Source organism: Chlorocebus sabaeus, chromosome 20, assembly GCF_047675955.1.
Source record: "Chlorocebus sabaeus isolate Y175 chromosome 20, mChlSab1.0.hap1, whole genome shotgun sequence".
Lineage (NCBI taxonomy): Eukaryota > Metazoa > Chordata > Mammalia > Primates > Cercopithecidae > Chlorocebus > Chlorocebus sabaeus.
The window spans coordinates 14,857,520-14,867,843 of NC_132923.1; the positions used below are offsets into that span (position 1 = coordinate 14,857,520).

Consider the following 10,324-nt stretch of genomic DNA (forward strand, 5'->3'; position numbering starts at 1 on the left):
CTCGGAGAGTCTGGGCTGGGGTGGTAAGGATCGGGGTGCCTCCCCTTCACAGCAAGGCACACCAGGGCAGTGTGTGGGAAGTCCGCATGCACACACAGACCCACCGGCACACTGGCACACACAAAGCTCGATGCAATCTCTGCAGTCACTCGGCGGAGCCCTGGCCGGCCCTTGCTCAGCCTGAGAATGCACAGCTTGGAGCCCGCAAGGCCTCCCTGGGCTCTGGGCTGGGGCTTCCCTGAACGAAGGCTCTGCCCTTCTCTCCCTCTCTTTCAGGCTTCCCTCTCTCTCGCTCCCTCTCTCTCTCTCTCTTTTCCCTCCCACACTCACACCCTCCTCCCACCCCTCTCCATCCACCCCTTCTCCCCCACCAACCCAGAGGCACAGATCGTGTTACTGGGGTTCCCTCGAAAGAGGGGCCATCCCCAGCCCTGGGCGCCTTGAAAGACTTCCAGGGGCAACGCAGGAGCTCCAATCGCAGGACCCCAGTGCTCCTCCAGAGCAGCGCAGGAATGAGACCCCCACTTCCAGGCACAGGCGAACAAGCCTGCCACCGAAGAAGGAATTGTTAGGGCTCTTACCTTTTTTATGAGGAGAAATTCTGGAGAATCATTTCAGAAACTGAGGGGGGAAAGTGAATGAAGACAAAAAAGACCCTTTTCCTGCAATCCCTGGCCTCCTGGTATCAAGACACCAGGACAACATCAAAGCAACTTAGGGGGAACACTTTAGGGGCCTATTGTCTGCTCTGGTCTGATCTGTTTTTCTTCTGACTCCCCCTCTTGCTGCGGTGACACTTGGTACGGCCCAGGCATTCATGCCAAGTAGCTTTCACACATGGAAGCTTGTCTCAAGCAATTGCTGACAAGCCACAAACAAGACATTCTCCCTCCCTTCTCTACGCCCCCCCTACTCCTCCCCCCTCCACCTTTTCCTCCTCCCCTCTTGTCTCCCCTCCTCCTTTCTTCTGAATGCAAACTAAAACTCTCCAGTGACAGGCAGGCTCGCAGGCTTGGCCTAGCTGCGCACGCAGACACACACACACACACACACTCTCTCTCTCTCTCTCTCTCTCTCTCTCTCTCTCTCTCTCTCTGTCTGTCTCTCTCTCAAGCAGCTCAGCTAGTTGCTGCTGCACTGGTGGAGTTAAGAGACAGGAAAAAGCCCAGGCTGAGTTGGGGGCAGGGAGAAAAAGAGAGAGGGAGAGCGAGAGCAGAGAGCCGCCTCCTGTGTCCTAGTAAAATGGCAGAAGAGAGGTGAGCCCTTTGGAAGAACAGCAGTGGCCACACACGTGTGCACACATACACAGACTCAGGCCATCTCAGCGCCAGGAAAAGTGAAATAAATGACCCGACAAAGGAAAAAACAAAGTCCCATTAGCTGGAGATTGGGGGAGTAGGGAGATAAGAGGGTGGGTGGCCCCAGGACTGGGGTTTCTGTTGAGTGGTTAGGTGATTTTTTCTTCTTTACAATGGAGAAAAAATTGTTTCCTGAGGATCTAGCCTTCTTTCACTGCATAATTGAGCATGGACTTGAGCTACTAGTTACAATAAAATCATGAAATGTGTAAATGTGTGAGTAAACTTAACTGTAGGTTCAACTTGTACCCAGGATATTTTTAAAGTGAAGCTTTTTTTTTTTTCTTTTAGCAGAAACCCTAGAGAGCAGTAGCAAGGAGCGTAGTAACAAGTAGTGTAAACTAGGAGAGCTGTGAAGTGTGATGCTAAAGTTACTGATTGCCAGGCTGCTGGAATTTATGGAGGGTGGGCCTGAGAGTTGGAGGAGGGGAGGGTGAGTCTGTGTGCTGTTTTCTAGGAATAAGAGGGGAATGAGGTAGGATAATGAATATGGCAAGAAACAAGCAGGAATTTGATTGGTGTGGAGGGAGGAGGTGGGGGCTGTAAAGGAGTGGAGAGAGAGAGAGAGACAGAAACAACACTGCATTAAAAACAGAAGAAAAATGGAAACCCAGAGAGATTGAAACATGCAGAGTAAATGAGATGGTAAAAGAAGGCATAAAATGTGAGCAAAAAGGAGCACAAAGGATGTGCAAATTTGCAGATGGCATGAAATCAGGAGGGCCAATTGACATCAGGAAGAAGAATGACAGGATGATTATATGACATTGATATTTTTAGATACTGTGGACTCACAGACCTAACAAGATCTCCTCTGCCTAGGCCAGAAGAGTCACCCCTATACAACAGGATCTGAATGGAAGCTTAGCTCCTAACTGGTGCTAAATCAGATCTGTACTTTTTCATGAAGATTGTTTGACTCTATTCCTCAGAATCTTCCTCTACAAAATGGAAATTATGTGAACACACATCACTCATTCCTTCGTAGGGGTGCAGTAAAGAATAAATTATGACTTCTTTCATACTTAATACTAGCGAAATGAGGTGTCACTACCTAAAACTCACCACATCAAAGACACAGACTTGTTCCTGTTATTTTCCCCCTTAATTTGTTCTCCATTATCCCTGATCCCTGAACTGTCTGTCCCGACTCCCATTAATGATGATGATGTGGTGATAATAATGAAAATAATTACTTTTTTTTAAAGTATTTACTTGATTCTTAGCATTTTCCCATGCATTTATACCATGAAGTAATTTCTGTTAAGATCATTTCCATTTACAGATGATAGAAAAATGAGGCACAGAGAGGTTAAGCAACTTGTCTGAGGTCACACAGCAAGGTAGAGGTAGAGCTGAAATCCAACTGAGGTCTGTGTGATTCTAAAGCCCCAGCATTTACCCACCACATTGTGCCTTCTCACTGGAGTAGACCAGGTAGTCCATGGCACTTCAAGTCTAGTCAGCCATACAAGTACACTGTTTTTTCTGTACCCCAGGGTTAGGTTTGAATCCTTTCATTTTGAGCCAGGGGAACTTCTGACCTCCCCTTAATAGGTTACTGACTCACCGTCCACTTCTAAGTGGTGGTGACTCACTATACACAATGAGGCCTCCTAGGTAAGAATTGCATAAAGGGTCGACTTAACCTTCAATGACTGCACTATTTTCAGATTGCTAGGGAATGGAGAAAGGTAGCTAAGACCAGAAAAGCTTCCTTTTCTTAAGTATAAAAAAGTTTTTTAAATAAAAAAGCAAACTAAAAAGGCCCATAGATATTGATGATAATGATGATGGCAACAACTAACATTTATTAAGCATTTCCATATATTAAACAACCGCATACAGTGTAAACTATTAGTGTTTCTATTTTCTAGATGAAGGAGCTGAGGCACAGAAGTGAAGTAACGTGTTAAGGTAATCCAGCCAGGAGGTAGTGGCTGAGATATGGCCCCAGGTGGTCTACCTTTCTAGAGACCAGGATTGCCACCACTAGCTGTACTGCTACGGCAGCAAAAAAACTTGTTCCGATTGTTAGAGTGAAAATACAAATGCTCAATGAGAGAAAGAAGAAAGAGGCAGTCATGATCCTAATATTTTCACATGCATTTTAAAATCTCATGACATCTCCTGAAAGTAGTTAATGAAGAAGAAAGCATGTGCCCAGGCCCCCAAACAACCTTTAGTTTTCCAATTCCTCCACTTGGCAGAGGACAGAGAATGCCAGGCCTCCAGGCCAGAACATGTTGGTAAGAACACCAGGTCAGACTATCTTGCCTCCAGCACTGATGGCTTCCACCTGCCAACTCCAAAGAGAAAAAAGAAATTCCAAGTGGATATGTGAACAAGGTCAATGCATGAGCATTTCTAAGTGTATTTTACAAGACTTATGAATGCTGAGCATGGAGTATAGATGAAAATGTCCTAGATTCTTAGGCAGAAGACCTGGCATTCTAGTGCTTGTTCTATACTCACCAGTGTGTGAGCACAAGCCTTGCTATCTGAACCCTATTTCCTCAATTATAAAATAAGCTAATGACATTAGCTCTAAAACCCTTTCCAGTTCTGAAATGCTATCATGTTAGTAGTTATCTGGTTGATGAGGGAAAGACTGGAAACCAGACTGGGCGCAGTGGCTCATGCCCATAATCCCAGCATTTTGGGAGGCCGAGGCGGGTGGATCACGAGGTCAGGAGATCGAGACCATCCTGGCTAACACAGTGAAACCCCATCTCTACTAAAAATACGTAAAAATTAGCTGGGCGTGGCGGCATTTGCCTGTAGTCCCAGCTGCTGGGGAGGCTGAGACAGGAGAATGGTGTGAACCCAAGAGGCAGAGCTTGCGGTGAGCCGAGATTGCACCACTGCACTCCAGCCTGGGCGACAGAGCAAGACTCTGTCTAAAAAAACAAAAACAAAAAACAAAAAAGACAAAAAAACCTAGAAGCCAAGGTAACTGATGAGATGTGTTTGGCACATGTGTGTGAAAATGTGTTGGAGGGGGTGGTGGCATTAAGGAATGGAACAAGAATTAGACCCTATCTGGGCTGTTCTACCCGGATTGCAACACACCTCTTCCAAAATGCCTTCTACATGATATCCACTTTTCACTTTATTTTGTTTCACTGCTAGAGCTCCCACCGATTACAAATTCACTTGCATTATTAATAATCCTTTAAAAATGTAAACACCTCTGGAAGGGATAAGGGAAGTCAGCCTTTCCTACTTTAGCATGAATTATTTCATTAGCCTACTTTTCTACAAATTCCTAGATCATATCAAACAGCCATTTAGAGTAGAGGGAGAAGAGGAAAAAAGTAGTAGGAGCCGGTAGATACTTTTGGAACTTGGAAGACTCCTTGGTGTAAGGCAGGTCTGATTTGGGGGCTGTGCAGGGCAGTAGAAAGAGAAGGGACACTAGGAAACGAGACAAGCTATAGGAGGTGAGGAGATGTGAAAAGCAAAGACTTTCAAAACTTTTATCTAGCCCAGCCCAGAATGAATTGAAGGACCTTCATCATTCTCCATATTCCTTCTCCCTTTTCCTGCATCTGGCACAGGCTCATAATAGGTTCCTGTGGGTTCCCTATGGGACTTAAGGTTCATTCAAAACATGGGGAAAATGCTCAGATTTCTAAACAACCAACTTACAAAATAAACATAAAAACTACAGCCCATTCATAATTTGATATCTACCTACATGTATATATTTAACTGTGGAAAAGAATGTGGGAGTAGGACAAATGAGACTTCTCCTCCACATTTCTGGAAAGGTAAATTGTCTGACTTAAAGGAGAGAATCAAGCAGAAAATCAAGAAACAGATTTCAAGATTTACCAAGATAAAGGAGCAATTTAGTGGCTGGCAAGATTAGAACTCACCTAATCTGAAAATAGCTACCTCTTACTAATAATAAGTAAATTAAATTACAGGAAAACATAGCACTCCCCAATGATTAAAAGCCAAGGTAAAATGGCTGGGTTTTGGAATTGAAAGATTCAGGTTCTGATATCAGTGTGCTTACAAGCTAAATGACCTTGGCCAAGTCTTTTAACTTTTCTGAGACAGTTTCCAACGAGTTACTATGTAAACAAGCTTTACAAGCAGTGAAGTGCTATACAAATTTTAGCTAGTAATATACAATAATATTTAGTAAGAACAGCAGTGCTATGTGCTAGGCATGTGCCTTACATGCATTATCTCATTTAATCCTTGCAATTCACCCTATAAGGGGAGTACTACTATTGGGAGTACTACTAGTGGTATTTATTTACTTGGTCTCTAGACCCAGACAGACATGACATTGAGTTACAGGCTCTGCTACTTTGTGACTCTGGACAAGTTACTCAACCTTTCTGGGCTTCAATTTCTTCTTCTGTAAAATGAGGATATTAATAGTACTTTCCTCATGGGATTATTTTGAGGACAAAATGAGATAATGAATGTATGTGACATAATTAGCATAGTGCCCAGTACATAAAAAGTAATCAACAAATGTTAGATGTTATATTTGTTCTCATTTTACAGGTTTGCTGAGATTAAGTACTTTGTCCAGGGTCACACAGTTCATAACTATAAGGGCCTCAAACCTGGTTCTGTTTGACCTAAAGCCCCTGTTATTTCAGCTGTTTTATATTGTCTATCTCGCCATGGATTTTTCAGACCTACAAATAACTGAAGGGACAGACTAATTATCATCATTTGTTTTGTCCTTATTAGGTTCCCATTTGAACGGTTAGTCTGTAAACAAACACTCAAGGAAAATATTTTCTATACAGGACACCTTAGAGAAACAATGTTAATATTTAAAAATATTATTTGAGGCTGGGTGTGGTGGCTCACACCTGCAATCCCAGCACTTTGGGAGGCTGAGATGGGAGGATCGCCTGAGGCCAGGAGTTTGAGACCACCGTGGCCAACATAGTGAGACCCTGTCTCTTAAAACAAATAATAAATACTACATCAGCATAGTGCAGGAAGTTTAAAAAAAAAATAAAAAGCTCAAAAAATTTAAAAATGGAAAAAACAAAAATACTATTTGAAAAGACCCCTCAAAGTGACCTACAGTAGAGTTCAAGCATCTCAGAAAAGTACAGTGACAAATTCATGATTTAGGACTTAAACATTATTCATTTAAATTTCATCTTTTTCTCTTCTCAGCTAAGCTTCAGGTCACTAGAGAGCATTAAATGGCCAAAAGCTCCAGTATAGAAGAAAGAACAAGGCATCTGGGTAATCCACAAACTGTAGTATGTAATATGTAATATGTACTATGAGATGGGTAGAAAATTGAGAACTACAGTTTATATAAGCAAAAATATTTAAGGGAACACAACTAAATTACAAATATGTGTTAACAAGAGATTCACATTATTGAACTCTGGTGAGAGGCAGCATCATTGCAGTGAGGAACAGAAATTCCCCTATCCTTCAGAATAAATGAATGCAGCTTCTTTGTTCTTTTTAAGCAATAATAAATCAGAAGGTTGGACTCATATATGGGTAGGCCGACAGGATGGCCATTCTAGAATTGGCCAACAGACTAAATGCCCAAGATCTTAACATTTTTTTTTAAAAGCATAGCTATTTTTTTTCTGGACCACTTTCTGAAAAACCTCTAATTGTTGCAGAAGACCTAAGAAGGATCCTGATTAACTGATAAAGGAGAGTGAAAGAGATTTGCTTGAGTTCATATGCATTTGATTTGTATTTGTAATTGTTACTTAAATGCATTAACTAATGATAAATTGGAGTTTTGCGCATTTCATGTAGAGATGCGGCACATTATGTACGTGAACACTCACACAGTGTCCTCTTGCAGAAGGATCAGCAGGATTGTACCTTATTAGAACCCCAGATTTGAAAGTCTTAGAATGTCTATTATGAACATAGTATATGCGTAATAATACAACTGACATTTCAGTAGGACAGAAAAGCCACTTTGTCCTGTCCCCAACTCCTCCTAATGGAGATGTGGAAAGGAGCTTAGAACACTCTGAAAAAGGCCTTAGGAATCGATATGAGCCAAAGCAAGGAAGGCACAAACAAGAACAAGCTGCATTTGCTGTGGGCTGTGTTTGTAACGCCCCTTCCCTGAAATATGCTTCTGCCAGAAGCTTGCAGCTCATCAGAGCAGAAAGAGGCAGCGGAGCTACCAGTGGGAGCAACTGGTTTTGGTAAACAATGAACCAGCTTCTCCCCCAGGGGAGCAGATCAGAGGAGATGTAATAAACTATGGAGAGAAACTCTCCAGCCATTCGCAGAGACTCATTCGCCAGAAAGAGACTGCCTCTTCTGATTGACCTTCGCTGCTGCAATGGTGTTGAACATGAGCTTACGCTGGCCTTGGTTAATGGGCAGAGAGTTTCAGGTATGACCTGGGGCACACAGCTGTTCTCAGGGCTGCTTAGATGCCTGCAGAGGCAACAGCTACCTAGGCCACTAGCCACAGCTCGGTAGATTCTCTGCTGAAACTAATCTTGAGTTCAGTTTGGACTGATTCTGAGAGGGCTATGTATAAAAGGATTTCTCACCAGCTGGGCTCCAGAGTTCGAGTTGTTCTGCCCTACAGAGCTGGATGGAGATAATTGCTCTGAAACTATTATAGTTGCATTCATAGTACATCTGGATCTGAGGTTGTTTGACCTCTGGAAACTTAAAATGGAAATAATGCAATTATCTGAGCTAAAGACAATTTAATAAAAAACAGTACTGAAGCCAGGAAAAGGAAATTTATCTTTTATACCATGTCTTTTGCCTAGCAATGGAATGTGTACCTTTCATAAAGATGAAAGATGCATGAAAGACTGAATAGAAGGTAGTGTTTTTCATTCAGTTCAATAAGTGTTTGCTGTTACCTATTACGTGCAAAAGACTGTGCTAGGACTGGGGACACCAAAATTAGGAAGACTTTTTCCCTGTTCTAAAGGAGCATTCCATCTAGATAGCAGAAAAGAGAAAGATGTATGCTAGTAACCATGATACAGCCATCATGAAATAAATGAAGCCAGCAAGTATTATAGGCATTTTGAAGTGTCTGCACAACACATTCCCTCTGTTTTTGGAAAATAATCCCTAGACTACCCGTTCAGTTAAGCTTCTGCACTTATATATATACTGTATGACCAGTTCCCCCGGCCAATCCGATTCTCTCTCCCATAAATTTATTTATTTATTTATTTATTTTGAGACAGAGTCTAGCTCTGTCTCTCAGGCTGGAGTGCAGTGGTGCGATCTCAGCTCACTGTAACCTCCGCCTCTGGGTTCAAGCGATTCTCCTGCCTCAGCCTCCCGAGTAGTTGAGATTACAGGCACACACCAGCATACCCGGCTAATTTTTGTATTTTTAGTAGAGACAGGGTTTCACCATGTTGACCAGGCTGGTATCAAACTCTTGACTCCTCAGGTGATCCACCCACCTCGGCCTCCCTAAGTGCTGGGATTACAGGTGTGAGTCACCGTGCCTGGCCTTCTCCCAGAAATTTAAAACTAGGGTTCATAGAAGCTAGTTGATCTCTATTAGTTCTTGAACTAATAAAACTGATGAGGAAAAAAAAAAAAGTAGACCCACTCAGAGACATAGAGATAAGAATCCATGTGGCCTAAGACAGAGAGAGAGAGAAAGAGAGAAAGAGAGAGAGAGAGAGAGCGAGGGAGAGAGAATGAAGCCCAAAGCCCTGGTGGAGGTTTCCTACACTAAGATGTTCCTAGTTCTAAATAGTTCCCCTTTCTCCCTCCCACTAGACTGGTTCTAATGGATTCCTTTTGCTTGCACCAACAGAGTGAAAGCGAAGCTTTATGGTTCAACCCAACCCTTCTCGGTTGCCAAGCACTGTGCTAGTTCTGGATGAACAGCAGTAAATTGAACACGCAAGGACTTTGAGGCTTCATAGGAATTTTGGTATGGGGGGGACACTCAGTGTTTAGTATATACTATAAAGAAGTGCTTAGAGGACTCTGAGGAGGCAACAACTTTTAATTCTTCAGGGGAATTTTAACAGGTGTGGTGGGATCACGCATCTCAAGAAGAGGAAAAGGCGCTATTCACTGAAAAGGCAGGAAGGTTATATTAAGATGTTACTTCTACACTTCATTGCCCCTCTAACTTTCAACCAGGCTCCAGAATGGCAAGCTAGCTTGCTCCCTGTGACCCGCAGGCCAAATCCAGCCTGCCACCTGTTTTTGCACAGTACTGTGTGCAAGCTCAGAATGGTTATTACGTTTTAAAATAGTGGTTGGAAAAAAATTAAAAGAATATTTCATGGCACTTGAAAATTATAGGAAATTCAAATTATCAATCTCCATAAAGTGTTATTGGGGCTGGGCATGGTAACTCACACCTGTAATCCCAACGTTTTGGTAGGTGGAGGTGGGAGGATCACTTGAAGCCAGGAGTTCAAGACCAGCCCGGGCGACATAGTAAGACCTCATTTCTACAAAAATCAAAAATTAGCCAGGCATGGTGGTGTATGCCTGTAGTCCCAGCTACTCAGGAGGCTGAGGCAGGAGGATGACTTGAGCCCAGGAGCTCCAGGTTACAGGGAGCTATGATTGCATGACTGTACTCCAACTTGGACAACAGAGCAAGACCTTGTCTCAAAACAAACTAAAAAGAAGTTTTATTGGAACATAGCCTCTCTCATTTGTTCACGTATTGTCTGTGGTTGCTTTTGCACTACAACCACAGCATTAAGTAGCTGCAACGGAGACTGTATGGTCTGCAAAGCTTAAACTGTTTCTGTCTGGTCCTTCACGTAAAAAACGTTGCTGACCAGGCTGGGCACAGTGGCTCACGCCTGTAATCCCAGCACTTTGGGAGGCCAAGGCAGGTGGATCACCTGAGGTCAGGAGTTCGAGACCAGCCTGGCCAAAATGGTGAAACCCCATCTCTACTACAAATACAAAAAATTTGCCAGGTGTGATGGTGGGCGCCTATAATCCCAGCTACTCGGGAGGCTAAGGCAGGA

The 10,324-nt window shown here is 43.1% G+C and overlaps 1 protein-coding gene across 1 annotated transcript in view; it reads right to left on the reverse strand.

The window, feature by feature from the left end:
* The window catches only part of LOC140709472 (uncharacterized), a 74,929-nt gene extending 74,045 nt beyond the window's left edge, over positions 1-884 (reverse strand). The window contains exon 1 of the mRNA XM_073008433.1: positions 582-884. The gene's annotated coding sequence lies outside the window, so the exon portion shown is untranslated. The remainder of the gene's footprint in view (positions 1-581) is intronic.
* Positions 885-10,324: the final 9,440 nt, after the last annotated feature.